We start from the raw sequence: 24,255 nt of genomic DNA, 5'->3' as shown, positions 1-24,255 counted from the left end.
CACCACCAGCCTCTATTATGAAGCGGAATTAGACAAGGAATGAGCTTTTTGCTGTCCTGTGCAATTTGAATCAGCTACTCTCAGGGCATCTCTTCCCACTGCGTTTCCTCCCCTGCCTCATCTTCCTCTTCAATGAGAGCACTTCTGCGATTGCAAGCAAGGTATTCTTCCACAGGCATCTCCTGTAAATGACATACTCTCCCAACAAATGCCATGGACTCATCTCCAGATGGAAAGAAATACAGTTTATTTCAGAGAAGAAAAAGAAGGGGCCTTGAAAGGCCCCCAAAAGTGACCTAGAGGCAAGATAATGAGAACTAATAGAGCACTTCTGAAAAAAGGAAGGTCACCTGTCACAGCTGCTATTCAGCTCTGCTAAGTGGTTTTATTGATGGGTCATTAAAGGATTCCCATCCACCTTCAGCCTGAGAATGGTTTTACAAAGCAGATAGTAGGGAAAAAAAAAGAGAAAACATCTTGCACCATTTCTTTTAAACTACATGTGTTTGACAGCCTTTCAAGTTATATTCTGGTTTACTTTTTTTTCCATAATTTCCTCTATCTATGTGGGCTTCTCATGCCAACCAGGGAAGCAGGAGAAACACTGCCTGTTAAAAAATTGTGGCTATAAAAATACAAAATTGCCTTAGGTTTAAGGTGTCTTAACCTGATATCATTATACATTGAGAAGGTGCATAATGAAGATACGAGTTTTAATTAAATTTTCAAATGTTATTTTTAAATTTAAGTGCAGTCTTCCTGCAGCCGGGCCTCGTGTCTAAATGTAAGCTTATGTGTTTGAATGGCTGAATGGCTGAACTCCACCATAACCCAGTTTGCAGGGAAATGACTAATACAATTGATTTCATGATTCTCTGAGCCCTTCAGTGTAAGCTTTCAGCTGCCATACTATTTGCAGCTGTACATATGTAGTAGATAAAGACTAATGCTGTTTGTATGCCAACCCAGAGATTCAGAGTCAGCAGATTTTAGGAGCTCTGCAAGCCAAGCCATGAGATGCTCCTGCAATTTCCATGTAAGTAGGCTAACAGAAAACTGAAAAGATAAGGCAATTTTGATGGCTAGACCATAGCTACTCTATCTGGTGGACTGGCAGCACAGCTAAAAGCAGATTTCCTTGCTTGGCTAAAGGGGCTTAGGTTTCTCCCTTCTCTTCCCCCTGGCAGTGGTCAGGGGAAGACAGAACCTGTGTCTCTGTAGGGATCTATCAAAATCTAATCAGTATCTGCAGTAATATGCAGGCAGCAGAAGCACCCAAATTCAACAGTGTCTTTATAGAAAAGCAAAGAATAACTGAAGAGCCACATGTTATTGGGGAAAAACATAGAGTGAACAAGAGCAAAATCAGTTTTGATTGCCTGTAGTGTTCTACAATAATCTGATTTCTACCATTATATATATAAAAAAAAAAAGATAACCCATTGACAAGCACTATTAACAAATTCGATTTTTGGCTTGAATTTTGTAGCTTAACACACAACAGTTACAAGGAGTGCATTAAGCTAACAGATACCTTGAACAATGTATAGGTGTATACACATCTGTTATCTATAGGGACCTCTACCTTACACATGCCTACTACACCCACCTTAAAGCTCTCTAAAGCACACAAAAATTGCTCACGTGGTCACTATCACATTCTGCCCTGTTTAAATCTTTTAGCCCCCTCCTCTGTATGGCCCAGGCTCAGCCAGGAGCCATGGGGAAGCTGGCACAATGTGTCCCCATGTGCCTACGCACAGTCCTGGGCTCCTGGGGCATGGTAAGAACTGGCTTCCCCGCCGCAAGGACCAGACTTGCACAGCCTGCAGACACCACCTCTTCGAGGAAATTTGCTGCTATGAATTAAAGACCTGCTAGCCTGCGTTAATGAAAATGTTTTGAGGACTTGCACTTCAGCTTATGTTGGTCAATATTCATAGAGCACAAGCATCTCTGACAGCAGCTCCCCTCCTCTTGCCAAATCCTGCCTCTGAGCTGTTAAAAGAAAAGGTCACCTAAACTTAACAGGACTAACAAGATAGCTTCCTCAGTCCTCCTTAGAAACAACTAAGCTGCTCTGGCTAAATGCTGGTTTTTCTTGTTAAACAACAACAACAGAATATTCAGCAAGAGGCAGACACCAAGTTAAAGAAATCTCATTGCAAGCTGTTAAAATTTGGCAAACTTGTAAGCGGATGAAAATAGAGTCTTGTAATGGGAAGTGTCAAACAACCTTGATAATAGGCAGCATTACCAGTCTGCTCTGTAATTCTAAATTATGTTTTATTACAGTGTTAAATATGCCTGATCTCCATTTACCAGTTCCACCACTGCCAGCCTGAGAGCAGCTGCTGGCCGATGGCAAATTAACAAGTTGTAGTTTTCCTGGTGTAGACAAGAGAGTAGTTGTTTCTGGCTTTCAGCAGTCAGAGCAGGATCATCTCAGTGGTTTTTATAGAGCTGAGCATGTTGGCATATGGCCATTAACACATTTCTCAGGTGGCTCCTTGCAGTAATGAGGTGGCTTGAACATATGAGAAATAAGCTCAAGTTAGATTTTTCCAGAAGCCTGTGTACATGCAGTCAGCAGATGATCATGAAGAAAGTACCACAAAATACACATATTCCAGAATTGTTGCTATTTTAGAAAATAAATTAAAACTCAAGCTGACACTTGGGAGGCCCAGGGCCTTTACTGTATCACAGGGTAAGGTTTATAAGGCTAGGTCCAGAAGGGGGTCCAGGGACCTTTCTTTTGCTACAAGCTAAAAAGTGGTCCACCTGTGCATTTCCTTCAGGAGAACCAATACCCATCACAGAGTCAAACCTTGAAGATCATCAACCTTTCTCCTGGGGAAAAAGCCGTATGATTGCCCAGCCTATAAGACTGTCACTTTATAAGAATTGAGGGTTTCAGCCAGTCTCCAAGAAGCTCTTCAGATAAATCATGCAGAGAGGCACCTTTTCAGGGTGCCAGACTTGCATGACATCAACCAACCTTTCACCACCCCAAGCCAGTCAGTCTGTAAGAAAGACTGCCAGTTCTAGGATAGTCCAAAATACTCAAAACCTATTAAAACTACAGCCCACATCGTTCAGGGGTTGGGGGGGGTGGATGGGTGGGAAAGGCGGGGGGATGGACATGACAACTTGCCCAGGCTGCATGCCCCGGGAAAGTCAGAATTTGGCCATCACAGCAACTCTCGAAGCAAACCACCACCTCAGGTGTGCCAGAGAGCAGCTGCCCAGCCCCAGCAGTACAGAGGATAACTCTTCCTGTGAGGACAGATCAGGAGACCAGGAAAGATAAGTAGCTGCCTGTCAGCACTGGGCTGGGCACCCACTGGCATCTCTCCTGGCCAAGTCACAGCAAGAGTTGAGGCAGCTGCTGGCACAGTATCACGGTGACCCAAACACAGCCATTTACCTTTCTTCTTATTCCCGTTACCTCCTCAGCCACTTCCATATTTTATTCTCCCCTCTGCAAATCAGCCCTGTGGGGACCAAGGCCAAGGCATGGTGATGGTCTGGGTCCATGACACACAAGCTCCTGGAGGAACTACATCGTTCAGCATCCCATTTCTACATCTCTAAATTGGCACTAGCATCTCCCTCCCGCACAGAGTTACAAGGATATATTTTTGAATGCTCAAAGCATCCATATGTAACAGTAAAGGATCGAGAGAAAGATTCTCCAAGCAATGTATAAAAGCAAGAAGAATGTGTTCAAGTCAACTGTGCTGCTCAGCCTTCCGCCCTGGAGATCTTGGGAGGTGCATCGTGAAGCAGTGGGGTAGCAGGGGCAGAAACCATTACAAACACAGGCAGGTGCTGCCCCAAAGGCAGTGAGTGTGCATTTCAGTGTGCTGGCACACAGAGCTGGGAGCCGGTTTCTAACTACTGGTGGTTTCTAACTACTAGTAGTGCCGGCTCCTTTTTTGCCTGGTACGTGCACCAGCTGAAAAGCAAAGCGGGCACTGGACGTTTTTCTGAGAGATTAAATAATCTTTTGATCTAGAGAACAGAGGGCAGCTGCTTCAGAAGCTGCATGCTCATCCTTTTCTGATGATCAAGTCCCTTTGAGGTATCTCAGAGAGGACACGCTTAAAACACCTCGAGTCTCAGGCTGTTTGGCTAATCTGGACTCCTGAAGTCTTGCCTATATTCAAGGAGAATGTGATTTTTTTTCTTCATCAACTCTTACAACCTCTCGGCTTTGATCAACATTTCCCCCACCCCAGGAGCATAACTTCACTTCTTTCATCCTTTCTGTAAGTCTTCCCAAAAAGCAGGATCCTCTGCTAACCAATTCATGTACCACCTGTGCCAAAAGACTGGCTGAACATCTCCACAGCTTGCAGGACCCCCATTGCCTGTGAACAAAATCTAGTCTGAAAAGCATTATGGATGGCCTATTTAAATTGCAAGCCCATCAGGGCCAAGCTGAGAAGCTGCTGAACTCTCAAATGATCCGATATGGAAGAGTGAGAAGAAAGGAAGAAACAAATTGCGTTCTTGTAGGAGGTAATGGGGACAAAGAAATAAATACAACTTGGGCTAAAAAACAAGTCTCTCTTTTCCACAAGAAGGAAGCCGTAGAAAATAACTTGATTTTTACAAATTGTACCTCCATGATAATAGGACTGAGACTCACTTGGATTACTTCTTATCAGGGACAGAGATGCAGTAGGCTGGATTTCTCTTTTAGATTCCAGGTAAAATTCTTCCATTTACAGTGACTGATGGTTACCATTTATTTCTTCCACAAGTCTCACCTCTACCCTTCAGGACGCTATCTTATTAGAAATACAGCCTTATGAGGCAGGGCAGCAAAAAAATGCAGTCTTTCTAAAGGCTCTAACAGGTATCAAGTGCTGTGACTGAAGGAGTAGTTATACATTAGGTCTTTTTAGGCAGCAAATGTGGCTTAAGAAATTCCCACCTGTGCTACTGTATGCTTCCACCTCAGCTGTGCCAAGTCTTGTGCCCTACGTTATTAACTGGAACTTGAGAAATCATGGATTTGGGGAAAAAAAGTCAAAAGTTCTTTATATTTTAATGTAAAGTAAGAAGTCAACTTATTTCAGTTGTCTGTGGTCATGCAACCACTCAGCAACAGAAGCAGTAGGCATCCTCCTTAGGATCACCAGGAGAAAGGCACTCAGGGGAAAGCTCAAGCTACAGTTGTATCTTAAGATCACAAAATGATGTGAAGTTTGGAAAATGACTGGAACCTGGTACACCTGCGTCCCAGTTCTGTCTATCTTCCTCTAGCACTGGTATGTACATGACAGAGCAGTCATTTAAAAACAAAAATAAATTTCCTAGTGGTTCAGTATGAGAGTATTCCTGGTAACTATGTCAGCTAAAGCTAAAAATAAAATGTAACTATTTGTCACCTGAGCACTGTCCATAAGCCTGGACAACTCATTGCAGGAAGCTTCTCTGAGAATAAAGGACAATGGTAATTATATCCAATGGCTCCTGAAGATACATTTGATCAGATGGTATTTCTTTCTTACCTAACTTTCTTTCCTATCATAGGATATGTTTTATTTTTATATATATATATATATATATGCGCGCACACACATGTATATGCCGGTGACTCAATACTGATAACGATTTTTCCTTGCAAATTACTGTTTCCTTCAAAGGAGCACCCTCCTCAGTTGAGAAGCAAGCTCCTTGTTCATGCAGGAAGTTGTAAGAGAAAATGACTGCTTTGCATGCATGGAGAAAAAATAACCGCTCTGCCCCAGTTGTCTCACAAAGCAGTACACTGCAAATTGAGAGATCTCTCATTTATAAGATGTCCATCATGGATTTCTAAAAAATATGCATGTTGCTACAGAGTGCTTTCTATTTGAAATGTGAAAAGATCTGGGGGTCAAAGTGGGAGAGGGACATATTCCAGTCCTTTGACTCTTCTAGGGAAGGGCCCATCTATAGCTCCATTAAGAAACTGGAGAAACTGAACAAGGCAGAGAAATAAAGTGCTGCAACAAAACTTTTATGGAGCATACCAGGAAACTCAGGCAGTTTTGCTGGATGAGAACAGACACAAGCAGAGGCACCACATGCAGCAGTTCCCTTGTCTCCTCTGTGCGGGGAGAGCACAGTCACCTCTCAGCTCCCTTCATTTCTCCCCAACCCACAAACTTCCTTCCCAGCCTGCAATCTCCCTTCCCGCTGCTCTAGTGAGGGCTCCTCTTTCTCTTTCATTTCTTTGCCCCTGCTCCAAGTTTCCAAGCATACAAACAAGCCAGAAAAGAGCTGAACATGTCTGTAGCAGGGAGTGGGGGACAGGGAGATCCTGTGTTGTGTTAACAGACCACTAGTTTTTTGTGCAAGTACCACCTTTCTGGTATTGTTGGAAAAATCCTTGGTTTTGATATACCTACATATGGATACCTTGTTTCCTTAGCTAACATTCTACTCTGTGTCTCCTCTCCAGCATACACATCCTTAAATGAAATAAACAACCACTGGCAGTGCAAGAAAATAAAGACTCAACTAGAACAGGAAGCAGAGCAGCAAAATTAATTTGCAAGAGCAAAATATCACAAAGCCAACTGAAATAGCACCTCTATTCAGCTTTCTTAATGGCTAGCTGAATTCTGTTTCAAGATAAAAGGCATCCACCAAGACTAAGTGATGCTAAGAGCAGGAGGAAGGAGCTTCAAAGAACTCGCTTCATAAATATCGCTCAATATTGTAGGATATTACCCTCAAATTGAGTTAAATCAAACCACATCTGTGAGATTTGACTATGGTTGAACTGTAGGTACCAATAGCAATAGTAGCAAAATATGCCACCCTGACTGTGACTAGGTCACTGTTATATGCTTATCTGTCACCGGTAAGAACAATGGACAAGCAAATCATACAATCATCAAATTGTTTAGGTTGCAATAGACCTTTAAGATCACTAAGTCTAACATTGCCAAGTCCACCACTAAACCATGTCCGTAAGTACCCCATCTACACACCTTTTAAATAGCTCCAGGGATGGGGACTCAACCACTTCCCTGGGAAGCCTGTTCCAATGCTTGACAACCACCTTCAGTGAAGACATTTTTCCTAATACCCAATCTAAACCTACCCTGACACAACTTGAGGCAGTTTCCTTTTGTCCTATTGCTTGTTATTTGGGAGAAGAGACCAGCAGCCACCTTGCTACAACCTTCTTTCAAGTAATAGTAGAGTCATAAGGTCTCCCCTCAGCCTCCTTTTCTCCAGACTAAACAACCCTAGTTCCCTCAGCTGTTCCTCATTTGATTTGTTCTCTAGACCCTTCACCTGCTTCGCTGCCCTTCTTTAGACATGCTCCAGCACTTCAATGTCTTTCTTGTAGTGAGGCGCCCAAAACTGAACACAGTAGTTGAGGTGCAGCCTCACTAGGGCTGAGTACAGGGGGACAATCACTTCCCTAGTCCAGCTGGTATTTCTGATACAAGCCAGGATGCTATTGGCCTTCTTGGCCACCTGGGCACACTGCTGGCTCATATTCAGCCAGCTTATGACCAACACCCACAGGTTCTTTTCCACCAGGCAACTTTCCAGCCCCTCTTCCCCATTGCATGGGGTTGTTGTGACACAAGTGTAGGACCCAGCACTCAGCCTTGTTGAACTTCACACAGTTGGCCTCGGCCCATCAATCCAGCCTGTCCAGATCCCTCTGCAGAGCCTTCCTATCCTCAGGCAGATCAACTCTCCCACCCAACTTGGTGTCAGCTGCAAACTTACTGAGGGTGCACTCGATCCCCTCATCCAGATCACTGATAAATATATTAACACTGAGCCCTGGGGAACACCACTTGTGACTGGACACCAGCTGGATTTAACTTCATTCACCACAACTTTTTGGGCCCAGCCATACAGCCAGTTTTTTACCCAGTGAAGTGTGTGCGCATCCATGCTACAACCACCAGTTTCTCCAGGAGAATGTGTGGGAAATGGTGTCAGAAGGCTTTACTAAAGTCTAGACAGACAACATCCACAGCCTTTCCCTCATCCACTAAGTGGGTCACTGTCATAGAAGGAGACCAGGTTAGTCAAGCAGGATCTGACTTTCATAAACCCATGCTGACTGGGCCTGATCACCTGGTTGTCCTGTACTTGCTGTGTGATGGCACTCAAGATGATCTGCTCCATAACCTTCCCTGGCACTGAGGTCAGACTGACAGGCCTGTAAGTTCCCTAGATCATCCTTCCTGCTCTTCCTGTAGATGGGCATCACATTTGCTAACCTCCAGTCAACTGGGACCTCCCCAGTTAGCCAGAACTGCTGATTGATGATTGAAAGTGGCTTGATGAACGCTTCTGCGAGCTCCCTCAGTACTTGGGTGGATCCATCTGGCCCCATAGACTTGTGTGTGTGTTAAGTGGTGTAGCAGATCACTTGGATTCCCCTTGGCTTCATTTGGCTCTCCAGCTCTGCCTTCCAGCTCAGAGGGCTGGGTACCCCAACAACAACTGGTCTTATTATTAAAGACTGAGGCAAAGAAGGGATTAAATACCTCAGCCTTCTCCCCATCCTTTGTCACTATGTTGCCCCCCACAATAAAGGACAGAGATTCTCCTTAGCTCTCCTTTGGGCTTTGGACCTTTCAATTTTCTCCCTGAATAACTTCACAACATCCTTGTAGTCCTCCTGGGTTGCCTGCCCTTTATTCCAAAGGTCATAAATTCTCCTTTTTTTCCTGACTTCCAGCCAAAGCTCTCTGTTCAGCCAAGCTGGTCGTCTTCCCACCAGTTCATCTTTCGGTGCATGGGGATGGCCTGCTCCTGCACCTTTAAGATTTTCTTCTTGAAGAATGTCCAGCCTTCCTGGACTCCTTTGCCCTTCAGGACTGCTTCACAAGGACTCTTGTCAACCAGTCTCCTAAACAGGCCTAAGTTTGTCCTCTGAAAGTCCAAGGTAGCAGCTCTGCTGACCCACCTCCTCCCTTCTGCAAGAATCAAAACCTCTCTCATTTCATGATATCTATGCCCAAGATTGCCTCCAACCATCACATCACCCAATAAAACCTTCTCTGTTCATGAACAACAGGTCCACTGGGGTGCCTTTCACAGTTGGCTCACTCACCATCTGTGTCAGGAAGTTATCCTCCACACACTCCAGGAACAAAAAGCTGCCATTAGCATAGCACAGGCTACTGGGCACACCCGGCTCAGGTGCCACAACTTCTCTGATGGCTTCCCACTGACCAGCCTTCTACTGGAAAACCTGAGGCTTTCAAATACACCAAGATGGAAACTGTCACCCCTTCACCCTACCACAGCAACATTTTCCTTACCTTTGAAAGTCAGCAGGTACAATTTTCTGAGCAAGTTACAGAAGCAGCATTTGTTAAAGTTAAAATGTTCAAGATCTGTCAGACCAAACAATTTGCTCCCAAAAGTTTTAGAAGTGTGGGTCAAGAAGCCACCAGGGTTGAAGACTGGTTAAATATCACATTTTAAGAACATTTTAGAGGACAAAGAATGAAGTATTTTAGCAATATTTGGGAACTGCAAATGAGGTCACTGTGGTTACTGCAGGCCATTTAAGTCACATTGATCTCGAGCAACAGAACTGAAACATTCACAGAAAATGAAGACCATGTAGAATTAAGGTACAGAATCCTCAGTAACACAATCGATACAGCTTTATGAAAATCAGACCTATAATCCCACCCAGAAAATGTCCCCAGCCTAATAAATGTGGTTAATAAAGGCACATGGTATCTTTCAGCAAACTAAGCTTATATTAGCCTCTCATAACTAAACAGCTCTATGGAAAAACAGATGCCACACAAGTCAACAAAGCAGATTAAATAGTTCATAATTCTCAACCACTTGCATTCAATCCTGGGTATATCAGCTCCCCTAATCTTTATAGGAATCAAGACCTGAAGAAAAACTCTTTCAGGAATGTGGATGTCCTATTTAAGAATGTCAGTGCTAGTATAAATCCACCTTTGTACCAATTTTCACATGATCTGCACAAATCGAGTTCAAAGGTATGATGCTGTGGATAACACAATACAATGGACTCAACTGAACAGCAGCATTATTACCGTAACCAAACAAGATCACACAAAAAGCAGACCCAAAATTTAGGTTACAGTGTTGGAATGGAATTTGGAAGACAGTAATGTAAAAGAACATTAGGGTCACAGTGGTTTGCCCACTAGCAAAATTGCTCTGGAAGTAGAGAAAGCTCAAATGTGATACTCCAAGACACATAGCATCTAAGTATCTTGTTTAAATTGGGAGATGTAATCACGTCATTTAGCATTGGTCTTCCTAAAATGTATTTGCTCCTGGTATCAACTGTTTGCATCTAATGTCATTAAATCAGTAAGACCTCAGATGAAAGCAATAGGCTCTATTTAAGAACTAGACTTAAAGACAGATACTATAGCCAATTCATTTAATTTATCTGGGAGAAGGTAAAGAGAGGATGATGATGAAGAGGTGACAATCGTCTGTAAGTGCCAGCTTATGGGTGATAAGTCTTTTTCCTGGAGCTGATTTGATCAGAGAATGCAATCCACTGGATCGAAGCTGTTCTTAGGAGCTTGGCACATTTGATAAGACTCATCAGAAGTTGCTCAGATTCCCAATGCTTTTCGAACTATTTTGGTAGCCATCAAACCAGGGGATCTCCATGTAAATCATCTCTGCTTTACCTAACTTGGAACAGAATTTCCAAGTTCAGTCTTTCAGCTCCCAAATAACTATAAACCGCCAGTTCCCCTGCTCTCTCCTCCCCACCAGAGCGCCCAAAAGGCATTCTTTTCACATACAGAAATGCCTTTTGGGCCAGGAGAAGGAAGGAAAAAGGGCACACTGATTGGGTGGACTAGTGTCCCATGCTGCCCAGCACAGGCAGAAGGTTCTCCCTCAGTCCAGGCACCCCTACACCTCACAGATAAGTGAGGAAAGATCACTGGCTACTCCAGAGACAATTTTCTTCGCAGAAAAAACAAGACAAACAGATGTCTTGGGCTCACCTGCATATGAACTGAGGAAATAATCCAAAGTGCTTTGTTCAACTCAAAATTATCCGCTACAGACTGTTTAATTTTTCCTGTTTTTTTCCAGTCAGCCTCTCACCTTTTGGTTAGGGATCAACTGCTTCCATAGGTCCCCTCTGACCTTCAAAGCAGTGAGTGCAGGAGCTTATTTCCATTGAGACCTCACTCCAGCCTCTTCCAGAGCTCACCCAAGAGCCCCCTTTTTTGGATGCACAGCCTTTACTGCTCTGACCTTCCTTCCCTTGCAACATTTACTCGTATTCAAGACCCACCAGGAAAAATGAAAATGTGACTTTACCTCAGGAATAACTGAGAAGCATTCAGAAACCATTCAACAGATGTAATAGAGACCAAGTAATATAATGCAACTAACTTCTCTAAAGTTGTGTCTTTAGCTTTTGAGATAGAATATAGCACAGAATTTTTAATTATACTGCTACTATGAAGTGGTAATGAACATTAGCTGATGACTCAGAATAATAATTACTAGGTGGTGCTATCATGAAAGTACAATTTTAGAAGCCAAGCAGGTGTTACTTTCCTGAATGATTCAAAAATCACAAGCAGCCAATCCTCTAGTTAATTGCACACGGAAGCTATGCACATCTGAAATTACTTTTTCAAATGTCCAAAAAGGGCAGAGAAGGAAGTTTTACCTTAATGCTGCTAAGCTGATTGGTTGTCAGTGTTCAGAAATAATTCCCCAAGTACAAGATTTGGCTTTTTCATGATGTGTCAAGCATCTGTCTATTAAAAAGGTGAGGTTGCCTTTTCTTGGAGAAAGAAACATTTCAGGCTTGCTTTCCCCTAGACCTCCCACAGCCCCCATTTCAGAGTGTCAAGTCATTTTATATCAGTAGCAGCAGCAGCAATAAATGCCTACTTGCAGTTACAACAGAAAGGCTTTTACATTACAGGGGCTGTAATAATAAAAATAAGTATAAATAAAAATACATAAAAATACATTTTAAAAGGGACTCTTTTTTTAGTAGGGGAGTATGTATTTGAAAACAGTAAGTAACCCCCGAAAGCCTGTACAAAATATTCTTGTAGCATTGAATTTTGGTAACTTGTTAGAAAATACCTGTCAAAAAAGACTTCTCTTTCCTCCTGGAACATTTTCCGGGTCACCCCACTACACCACAAATTGAACCACGAGAAGGTTTCAGTTTCTCAATTTGTAATGAAAAGCTAGCTGATTGGCGATATATCTATCACATTTGTACTACAGAGTATTTCAACATGATATTATTTGTGACAGCAATTCAGAAGTACTGAATCTCCCAACTCCCTTCTTCCCTGGGTGCTTCAGTAGATCTTTTTCAATCCCTCTTGAAATAGCTGTATGGTGGAGTTACATGGGTCTTGCTATAGGAACAATAAATAGCAGATTAGGTGTGTTTAAAAAAAAAAAAGAAAAAAAACCAAACCAAACCAACATCCAACTTTTCATTTTGCATATTGTATCTTGACTCCTCCCCCACACCACTGCTATTTAACCAATTCAATTAAAATTTTGGGTAATGGCATGCTCTTGATTTCTTTTTTGATTAACTGGTGTACAAAACGAGACTCAGTGGGAAATCCTTCCCCCATGGTACAGCAATTTATATATATATATGTATTTTTTTAAAGGTGTTTGCAGAGAGTTAGCGATAAAGGCAAGAAACAACAAAACCCTGGGCATGTTGGGCCACCAGTTGTGCCGTGGGCCGGAGGAGGAATCCTGCCTTCCACCGCAGGCATGCCAGTGGTGACTAATGCTTACACACCCTGCAGCCTAGGATCACGCTCAGCCCATGATTATGTCATTTTTAAAGCATCTAATGGTAATTTAGAAATCCAAACTTGAAAACTGGACAGGCGTTTACTTTGCAGGTCTGCTATACAGAAAATCAGTGATGCAGTTAAAGGTAAAACAGTATTGACGTTCACCCTTTTAAAATTTGAGCTGAGGAGTTTACCTGTTTACAACCTTGTCTAGAACACCAAAAAAGATGAATTATCCCACTGTTTCATCTGGCAGTAGAACACAGAAGAGATGTTTGCACCAGCAGATAGATGAGCTTTATTACTTTGGAACCAGAGTCTCATACAGAGACGCTGTATCAATTTAAGGCCCTTAATAAAGCAGATTACCTTATTTATTATCACTACAAGCAATCTCCACAGTCAGATGTATGATGAAGTTATCACATGTCAGGTGAGCTGCCTTCATGAATGACATACACCCAACCAGCCTGCCCCAAGCACAAGGCAAATTTCTCTTAGACTTCCTCCAGCTCTCTCACTGGCTCAGAGCTCCCTGGTGGCTCCTCAGCTGCCTCATGCCATCCAACCCATGTCTCAGGGCTCAGCTCGGGAACCCCCAATACAGACCTGCAGAGCTATTTATTATTTTGTATAGCCTAAAGATAGCAACTTTGTATGAAATTAATCACATTTTGTTCTCCTGGGCACCTATGGAACATACCGAAGTGCACTCAACATAGGGTGTAATTCAGGAAATGTAATTAAAGATCTTTAAATGTTAATCTGTACAATGTTTCTCCCTTATTCCAGCAGGATTTGTTTCCACTTCCTGGGGTCCTTGAGCTCCTCCTCAGACAATGCCACCCACCTCTGTTAGGGGCCTGGAAGTACAAGAAGGTGATACTACTAAACCTGGGCACTTAGCCTGGAGCCCCTCTTCACACCTGTGATCATCCACAGCCACCCCTCACCACCCACTGCTGAATGAACTCAAGACATAGTTGAAAGCCAGCACAACATACCCACTGTGACTGTGCTAAGCCATTCTGAATTAAGGCCAGTGATATCCACCTACTTCGATGCACAGCGGTTTTTGTTGTTTAGAAACCTGAGAGCAGTAAGACAGACAAAACATCTCTAGCCCAACACCCTTTCCCAGCACCCTTCATCTCACAATTCGTGGAGCAGCCCAAACTAGTCATGAGGGTTTTTTTCTGTTTTAAAGGAGACTGAATCCTCCCGGGGGCGATTCAGCTCCTCTAGTTTAGGTGCTTATCTCAGGCTCACATGAATCATCTTAGCCTCTCCTTCCCTTCCTCCCCAGATGATAGAAGTTACCTTAAATAACCATACAGAACTAGAAGTTAGGCATCCTGTTGAAGACAGTCAGGGAAAACAAACCACATTTTAACAGTGACCAGCAGCAGCAGCCACTCAATATCATTCATTTTGTATCGCAAACACCCTCCTAGATTCCCAACAAAATAGATTTCAGGACTTTCTAAATTGGAAGTTGCATCAAGGTTGAAAAATTACCAAAAGCCTTATTTTCTATGTATATGCCTAATGTCTTCTTCATATCACTGGCATCCAAAAGCTTCCTGCGGCAATTCCAAGATTTAGCTTTGCCTTGAACAGGAGAAGGGGGAGCTGGACTTACTTTTAATTTATGCCGGCTGTCTGATAATTGTATTGTTCCTAACCTGTACTTTTAAATTATATCATTTTCTCCCTCTTGTTTTTCCTCCCTCCCAACTGAAGAGTCTTTCTTCAAAGAAACTTGCCTCAATCCTTTTCACCCCAAGGTCTCCTACCCTTCTTTATTCTTTCTCTTTCTGTTTTTGTTTTGAGGTGGGGTGACCAGAACTCTCCATGGTATCCAAGATGCAAATATTTATGGAACTGTAGCATCACAGGGATAATTCTGATTTTGTTCTCTACTCCTTCCCAGTATTTCTTATTGTTCTATTTACTTTACCAAGTACTGAACTGACATTTACTGAACTGACATTTACAAGGAATTATCCACTGTACCTCCAATAGGGTGTTGGGTTTTTTTTTTACCTCCTCAGCAAGATTATTTTCTTTTCCCCTTCATGCATTATTTTGCATTCATTGACACTGAATTTCATTTGCCCGTATTTCCAGCTCCATGTTGAAAGAGTCTCTGCAAGTTATTTCAGGCAGCTTTGGGTCAGATACTTGTAAATAATTTTGGTATCCCCTACAACTTCTGTCATCTACTTAAAATCAAATCATTGATGAATGAACAGCTCCAACAACAGCACAAATCTTTGAAGGACTTCATCCCAGTAATAGCTGCTACAGAAAAGGGATGCTAATCAGGTATTCCAGTTCTTTGTTTCCTATTTTTAAGCACTTAGCAATATGTGAGAAGACTTTTTCTTTCATTCCCTGATAACTGGTGGTTCTACCATATTTCTGTGAAATATGGTTGTACTTATATTTTCAAGTCGTTTTTGACAAGGTATCAGCTAGATCTGCTGTATCCATATAGTAGCTTCCTTCAAAAACTTCCACAGATTTACAAGAAACAAATTCCCTTTGCAGAAGACATGCTGTCTCCTCTCTCATGCATTGTATTTCTGTTATCTACTTCTGTTCCTATTCTGATTTCTACCAAACTAGCTAATACAGGAGCCAAGTTTACTGATAATCTCTCCACATGACCCCAGAAGCCCTCACTAGATTGGTATAGTATTGGTTTATTTAAGCAGATGGCAAATCAGGAGTAATTTCTTATCTTCATTCCTCTAGAGCTCTTGCATGAGCATCATCCAGCTCCAGTGTCTTGTTACCAGAGTATCTTTTTTTTTTTTTTTTTGTGAAAAGCCTTTTAGAACCGACATTTCAAACAGAGCCAGGTGACTGTCAAAGAGACATGTTTGGTCCAGTGAAGGCAAGTCCCTGCAATCCAGCTGCCTTGAAGATACCAACAGCAGTTTTAGCAAAGCTAATGATCTGTAGCCTAAGAGAAGCAAAGGCATGAGAAAAGAGGGAGTACAAGGTAAAAGTATGAGATGAGTCATACTATTTAAAATAACTGACATCAAAGCTTCTCTTCATTGTGGCACCTAATAACATGTGTGTCCTCAGCCCACTCAAACTGGAGGATGAGGGTGTAGGCAGGAGCTCTGTTAGGAACCTACTGCATAAAGTTGCCACCCTTAGTCCCCTAGGATGGGATGTCCTTGTGCACAGTAAGTCAGTCTGCGGTAATACCTCAGTCAACCTGGATGATGTAGCTTTCCCAGATGCAGCAGAGACTTCAAATACTGGGGATCCTGCACCACTTAACAAGGACAGAAGGAAAAATCAAGTACTCCCATTAACTCCAGTAAACATGGATCTGTCCTGCATTTAGGGTGGTGACGGCTGTAGCTTAGGCCCGTTGGAAAATGATGAAGGAAGTGGTTGGAGTGGGTTTTGAGCACATTACCACTGTGCTTTGGTGAACAGTACCGTGGTTTGCAGTAACTGTGCCAACCCCAAACACTTCTAGAGAAACGATTCAGATGACTCTCTTCTCATAAAAAAAAAAAACCAACCCCACAAAGCTAAATACACATGGAGCATCCTCTCCAATACAATTTGATTATCATCTTGCGATTTTTGAGCAGATGTGCACTTTTATTGATTTTATTTGTTTTTCACTACAGCATTTGAAATGTGGGAATTTAACTGAAAGCTGGAATTATTTCTAATGTGACTCTGAGGAACTGTGCTTAAACAAAATACTCCTTGAAGTACTGCAAGATTCATGGAAGAATTTAGACTTTAGACCATGCTTAAGTGATGTGGCAACACTGCATGTGCATCCAGAGATAGATAATTACATAGGTTTCCAGCTTTCAGTCACATCACTTCATAAATGCACTTGCCCAAGCATTGCTCAATATCATGTCAGTGCAAAGAGGCCAGGATTTCCAAGGCTGGGTTGGTTTTACAGTCTCTCTCAGAAAACATATAATTCAGGAAAGCCTAAGTACTTAGAATTTTTTTTTTTTTTTTGAACAAAAGGTCCAATTAGAAAATAGCTTTGCAATTCCATGCAATAATTTAAACATTATCAACATAAAACTTAAGTACTGCAGTTATAACCCCATATTCAGAATAACATTGAAAAAGCTAAGAAAATTGTTATTACACTCAGGAGAATTGTTAATTCTTGCATCTTGAAGGAAAAAAAACCCAAACAAACAGGTTTAAGAAGGTAAACCGGTAGCACATAACCCAAGTAAATAGATTTTTAAAGAAGCTGTGGAATTTTCCAAATTAATTTTTGCCTAGGACCCATCCAAGACTCACTGCATTATGAAAGCTTTATTAGAAAGGTGTTCTAATAATATCCCAGAAACGGTAGCAGAACAGAAGTTTCCTTTTCTTGCTTGAATACATCTTGCAACTTTTCACATGCAGAGATGAGCAGGAAAGACTCCCTCTCCCTACAAAAAGCCTACCTGCAATTTTCATCTTCAGCTTCATACAGATGTAGGAGACAAAACAGATTACCCCATGAATGAATAAGCAAACTAGCTGTCAATCAGACTAGGCAATCTCAGTACAAATAGAGGAAGATTACTGCAAAATACATAGTTTGACATGCTGACAGAAATCACTATTGTCAAACTGTATCGATATGCAATGACTTACAGGCTACTTCCAATGCTTTACTTCCCTAAACTTCTTTTTTTTTTTTTCCTCATGACTGCAAATGCTGAACTACATTTTTCTTATGTTCCTAAGTACAGGGTGGTTGGGTTTTTTTGGTATGATTCATAATCAGCTGCTTTGAAATTTATTTTTTTTTTTCCCCATGACTTAAGTGAATGTGTCATTGTCACTTGGGAACAAGCAACAAAAAGCATGAACAGGAGCATGTTCAGCACAGTGACCAAGGCCAAATATTTTTGGATCTCCATCTTCCTGCACTACCAGAATGATTTCAAAGTTTTTACCCTAGATCTCGCTTTCTGCTGCAAACTCCTACCCCTTGCTGAGAATTCAGAGCCTGTGCCAATTCAGCCTTTAATTTTAATTAAATCTAAAAATCAGGAGTTATTTAACATTATTTTACACTGCTTAGAGCCAGTAATTGGACTCCATGTGCCTCTTCTCTTTTCAGCCAAGGGCATAATTCTGGCAGGTTCACATAGCTTTTGCTCACAAGCACTGAGTACACAGATCCTTTGAGCCAATTGGGACACAACTAACAGATGCTAGGAGAGGATGTTATGGGTGGTTTTTAAAAGGGCTAGGCTCTCTTTGGCTGTTAGACAGGATTCCTCACCAAGGTGAGCCAGGAAAAACTAATACCTAAGTAGAAGCTCCTTAGCAAGGCAATCACAACACAGCTAATGTCCATGTCTTTTACAGGGCTATGATAAATCCATCTCCAGTGCAGGGAAAAATGAGGTTACTCGAGAGGAACCCAGGCCTAGACACTGCAGGTCTCATTCAGAGCACAAGGACCTTCAGCTCTGACCCCTCTCCAGCTCCACCATGGCACAACTATTTCCACTGATCTTGCGACTCACATCACAAGAGAAGACTCTCCACCTTGGCAGATATGGCCAAGTCTTGATCACTTTGTTTTCTGTAAGGAACAAGATTTGAGCTATTTAGCTACAGCAGGGTGAACAAGGGACACCCGGCTCAGCACCACTGTCATAGTGCAGCCTCCCTCCATGGGCAAACACCCCTGGCTCCCTGCCAGCCTGGTCAGGCTCTGCGGGTACGCCACATGCGGCTGTGTCTGCAACCCTACCACCAAGGAGTTGAAGTAAAAGTTCTCCTGGATCCCAGGGAGGTCCCTTGGACTCTGTTTTACCAGCTTTTGGCAATTGGGCAGCAACCTCTGGGAGGGGTGGGAGGCACAGCAAACATCTGGGGAAGGTTATAGCTGAACCTTGCCAATCCTCCGGCAGCAAAGCTGGTTTGGAAGCTGCCTTCTTGCCCGTGCCACCACCCCCATGCCTCCCTGCCAGCACAGGAGGGCTACCACACCTCTCCCCTGTGCCAGTTCAGCTGCTTGCCTAACCACAGGCAAGCTGGGTGTGCATTCACATGTGGAGTTTAAAAATAAAACCTCCAAAAAAGCACCGTGTTCTTTAAAAAAACCCAAACAAATCGCCCCCAAACCAAAACATCTCACAGCTTTGGCGCAAAGCACAGACATGCCAAAAGCTGAATCAGCTCAGGAGGAAGCAGCACCCGCCAGCTGCAGAGAAAGCAGGAGAGAGACGTAAGGAACTGGGGGATGGAAACCACTGAATGCCACACGCACCACCACCACCACCACCGCCCAAAACAGAAAGGGGAACAGCGCTCAGCCTGACAGCTACTTTTGCAGACAAAGGATCACTACAAGCGCATTAAAGTTTCTGGGAGGCAACCACAGCAGCTTGATACATGCTTCATCATAATGCATGTGCCCTGCCAACATAAAGCCTTCATCGCTGCGTGTGTGCAGCCTCACAGTACCTGAACCACCCAGAGACTAGTCTATGTGAGCTTCAAAGAAGTCCAGTCCCTAGTCGTACTGATGGTCTCAGGTTCACAAGTGGCAAGTAAGGCATGTTTTTATTTACCTTTCATTTTTAAACACTTAGATTTAATTGCTCTACCTTCTCAAGTTAATTCCAGGAACAAGGAGATTATTCTTCTTGTAAGAAAATGCTGACATTTGACTTCAGAAGCTGGGCATAAACTATTTTCAAAACTAGTGATAAAAACATAGAAATCAGCAATAACCTACAAGACAAACATACCTCTCTCTGTCCCAAAGTTCCCCTCCACAGCTGTAAAGCAAGACCTCTTGCAAACACTGCCACATGTGCCCTGTGTCTCTGCACCTCACTCACACCAGTTTCCTTCAGCTCCCCAGCAGCAGCCAGTCAAAATCCCTTCTAATCCCATCTGTCTGCTGCTCAAACCCCGTCTCTAGAAAACTCATACCCATCAGTGGTGCAAAGCTGAGCTGGATGCCAGCGTATCCCAGGGGCCAATACTGGGTCCAGTCCTGTTCAACATCTTCATCAATGATCTGGATAACGGGGGAGAGTGTACCCTCAGCAAATCTGCAGACGATACAAAACTGAGAGGAGTAGCTCATATGCCAGAGGGTCATACTGCCATCCAGAGAACCTTGACTGGCCAGAAAAATGGGCCAACAGGAACATCATGAAGTTCAACAAGGAGAAGCACAAATCCTGCATCTGAGGAGGAACAACCCAAGTATATGCTAAGGGCTACCCAGCTGGGAAGCAGCTTGGCAGAAAATGAGCTGGGGATCCTGGTGGACACCAAGTTCAACATGAGCCAGCAATGTGTCCTTGCTGCAAAGAAGGCCTAGGGTGTCCTGGGCTGCATTAGACAAACTGTTGCCAGTAGGTTGAGAGAGGTGAGGCCACACCTGGGGTACTGTGTCCAGTTCTGGGCTCCCCAGTACAAGAGAGACATAGACATACTGGGGAGAGCTCTCCCATGCAGACAGGCTGAGAGAGCTGGAATTGTTCAGCCTGGAGAAGAGAAGGCTTAGGGCGGATCTTATCAATCTGTATAAATACCTGAATGGAGAATACAAAGAGCATGGAGCCAGGAACTTTTCAGTGGTGCCCAGTGACAGGAGCAGAGGCAATGGGCACAAACCAAAACACAGTAGATTCCCTCTGAACATCAGGAGACACTTTTTCTCTGTGAGGATGACTGAACACTGGCACAGGTTGCCCAGAAAAGTTGCATTCTCTGTTTTTGGAGGTATTCAAAACCCTTCTAGACATGGTCCTGGAAAATTGGCTTTAGGAGGCCCTACTTGAGCAGGAGAATTGGACCAAGTGACCTCCAGATGTCCCTTCCAAACCTCAAGCATTCTGTGATTTCAGGCAATAAAACCCAGATCAGTGGTGGTTAGTATGAACCAATACCTAGACTAGGTTTCTCACACACCGTAAGAAGACAGAAAACCAGCAGTGCATTTTACTAGTTGTATAAGAGTGTACAAGTCCAGCAGGACTAAGGCAGTGGCTTTCAAACTGTGGTTAGATACCAGGTGCTACGGAAAGTGACACCTAGCTGATGGCAAAACAATAAGCTGTTTGCAATGGCCTTTCCTGGATAGTATCGCCAATCAACTGTTTAACCATGCAGCAGCATGGCAGAGAAGTGGAGATGTTAAGAGCTAACAACATGCACTGGTTCAAAAAGCTTGGAGGCTTATGGGATAGGAAGGTGAGCAGGGAAAAAAGAGCCCACAGCACAGTAGCATATTCCCTGGACTACAAAAACAAACTAGCCAGCATAACACACATGGTACAGCTACTTTATTTTTGTAATGAAACTTTATCTTTTTTGAACCTTTGATGAGCTATTTTGCTTAGAAGAGTTTTAAAGGCCATAAATGTACTGCCTTTAAGTTTTGTATTACTGGAAAAGTAAATAGGAGGGAGACCTCGCTCAGCATTCACCCCTATGTATCTATTTTTATTAAAAAGTTAAATGTAATATTTAAAGATCCCCTTTTATGACCTCTGCAGAAGAGCACCATTGCTTTTCTAGCTTGACAAAAAAGGCTGCATACAGCCTAAATTGGCAAAAGAGTTAAATTGCCATATGGATACTCACAGGTAGGGAGGTTGGGGAAGACTGAAATGTATGGGAATATATATTATAAACTACAGAATCAGCTTCCAAACACATCCCAAAACCACTCAATGCCTGCCAGAGCATCTTGGAACTAATCATTACTGGAGGTCCTAGGATACCCTTCCTTGTAAGAAGCTGAGCTGCTGAGCCCTGCTCTCCAGCCAGTCCCGTCCCGTGACCAGCCTTCCAGGACAAGGGCATCAGCACGAAATGCTGAGCATGGTCCACCAGAAAAAGGAGCTTTGTTAGTGCTGAAAAAGGTAGACGTGTTAGGTCGGACCCATCACCCACCTCCCTGCCACTGCTAGCCATTTTTCTCCACCACCTTCTCATTTGCAGCTTGTCTGTGCTTAAAGGCAGAGCAATCATCTGCCCTGAGCAGAAAAGAAAGCCATGAAAGCTATAAACTTCCTAAACATCTCTCCTGCCAACACCTGTCATTCGCTTCTACATTTCCTATTTCCTCTGTTTTCATTTAAGGTATTATATGACTCAGACGAGGCCTCAACAGCTTCAAAAGAATTCCCGTGTCTGACTGCCTCAGCTTTATTAAAAGTAACTGAGCCATTGATCATCATCAGAAGATGTAGTCTCAGGAGAAATGATATCATTTGTAAACAAATGATCCTGTGAACACTAACACTTCACCAGCCACGGATAACAGGGGAACAAGCACATGGCTGGGGAGGCAAAGAAGCCCCCCTAGCACACTGGCAGATCATCTTAGGGATAACAAAGGGAGTCGCACCTCTATGAGCAGCCTGGCTGACAAGAACATGTTCTTCCAAAGGCAGGGCGAGGAGGAGAAGTCATTTTCTTATGCTGTTGCAAGTCTCTGAAGGCAATTTCATGCCACTCTCTTAGGAGGCAAGCGAGCAAAACTGCTCATACGACTTTTTCCCTGCATTTAGAGAGGGTGGGTTTTTTTAGCTGACAGTTTCCATACACTCCCTTGCATGCTGCTTTTCATGGCTGACCAAAGTGTGAAGGCTGGAGAAGGGAATGCATGAGTGCATGACAACACCTGTGAAAAATCAAACCATTTTCCTTCCTTTACCTCCAGCTAGCTAGAAACAGGATCAGCCTGTCTGGGATAAGAAACTTGCTTCTACAGAAACAAATTAATGAATATCAGCACCATGGATTAGGGCACATAAAGAGTGAAAGATGCTACACGAAGTCCATTGAAGCATCTGCCAGGTACAATCACTCATTTGTCAAAAGTAGCAGACCAAATATCCATACAAATAGGTAGGAAGAATTTTTAAAATAAATGCCTTCATATGAAAGATCAATGTTTCATATTGAAAAATGGACAACTCTTGGCAAACATTTAAGTTGAATACAGTGCAGGCTCAACAGCTGCTGCTGCTGGAATGGAGCAGCTATTGTGCAATTCAGTTTTTTGGAAGTAAAAGGATGCCAAAATGTGCATCAGATGCCCTGCATTCCCCAATCGAAAGTATGTTTCGCATATTCAGTTTAATACCACACAAATCATATGGAAGCCACCAAGAATCTGAAGAGGTTCAAACAGAAAGTAGGCAGCCAGCCAAGAATAGCCCCAGCAGAGCAGACACGGCCAAGGTCCTTCTGGTCTGCAGCCAGAATCCTCAATACCTAGAAATAATAACTTGGTGAGACAGTGTCCCTGAATCAGGCGGGGCCTCCAGGAAAACCACTTGGGAAAATCCTCTTTAAAGAAATCATTGTGCATGGAGGGCAAAAAAAAAGAAACAACCTCAAGATATCCTCACTGCTAGGCAAACACATCATGTGATCCAAAACATGTCAGCTAGCCACCAAAAAGCCCAGCTGAACTGATGCCTTGAGGTGAAATTCAGCTTGCTTAAGTTCATACAGAGTATGCCTATCAGCAGCTTATATGCTTTGGGGGCTAAGGGTGTTCATCAGTGTGTAAAGGTGCTGAAGGAAAGAAATGGCAGCACTGCCATGTGGTTCTTCAAAAGAAATGCTGTAGCAGTCGGCAAATTCAGGGCTCATCTAAACTCAAACAGCTTCTCCAGGCAGTCTAGAGTTTCCTTTGAAGTATATATCTACGAGCACATATGGTCCTGGAGCATATCCACACACATTCACCAGAAGGGAATGAGAGTGGGTGGAATACATAAGACTACCCCTAAGAAAGGGAGGAGGAAGAAGAGAGAATAAAAATCCTGGCATAAACAAACAGCTGCTATTTCTAGCCTTTCTGGTTGAACTCCTCCTCCATCCCGATGCCACTCTGTAAGATGCCTTGTTCAACTTAAGAAACAACCGGAGAATTAAAAGCGCAAGAGCACACACTTTTACAACCCAATTATGACCACTTACAAACATACTGTAAATCTAGTCACTGTTTAACACACCAGGTACATCCAGCAAATGCATTTGCTCAGTGCGTATCCAGTGTAGCTTGATATTCTCCATGTAGCTTGAGCGTGCACATTCAAGCAAGAAAAAAATTAAATAAACCAAGTCTAGATTAGACTCAGTCCACAATAGCAAGGAAAAAAAGAGTAATTATTGACAGTGGCTTGGTTAGGCTTATAAAAGCTTAACGGAAAAGGATTTTTCCATAATTGCCATCTCTATCCTTTTATCCAAGCTCAGTGGGTACATTACCTAAGTCAGCAGGAAGTTTAGCCACTCCACATGAAATTAATAACATTTATGGGCTGACCCATCACCCACAGCCTTCTCAAAGATTTGTAGAACAAGAGCTATATGAAGATGTTTCTGTCCTTCCATCAGGAAACAGTCCATACCACACCTAGCTGCTTAAAACAAAACAAAACAACCCCCCCCC

The 24,255-nt window shown here is 43.0% G+C and overlaps 1 protein-coding gene across 3 annotated transcripts in view; it reads right to left on the bottom strand.

The window, feature by feature from the left end:
* PLXNB2 (plexin B2) overlaps positions 1–24,255 on the bottom strand; it is a 252,716-nt gene that overhangs the window by 215,753 nt on the left and 12,708 nt on the right. Inside the window, exons 1-2 of one of the 3 annotated variants that reach the window (XM_026867771.1) lie at positions 19,086–19,095; positions 5,403–5,409 (exon numbers count right to left, since the gene is read on the bottom strand). The exons of the other annotated variants lie outside the window; for them this stretch is intronic. The gene's annotated coding sequence lies outside the window, so the exon portion shown is untranslated. Of the gene's footprint in view, positions 1–5,402; positions 5,410–19,085; positions 19,096–24,255 lie in introns of those variants that run through there. 3 annotated transcript variants of the gene reach the window in all.

Source organism: Athene cunicularia (genome assembly GCF_003259725.1).
Source record: "Athene cunicularia isolate RWA chromosome 1 unlocalized genomic scaffold, athCun1 chr1_part2, whole genome shotgun sequence".
NCBI classification, from domain to species: Eukaryota; Metazoa; Chordata; class Aves; order Strigiformes; family Strigidae; genus Athene; species Athene cunicularia.
The sequence above is the reverse complement of the archived record's forward strand: the minus strand, read 5'-3'. Positions and strand labels throughout refer to the sequence as shown.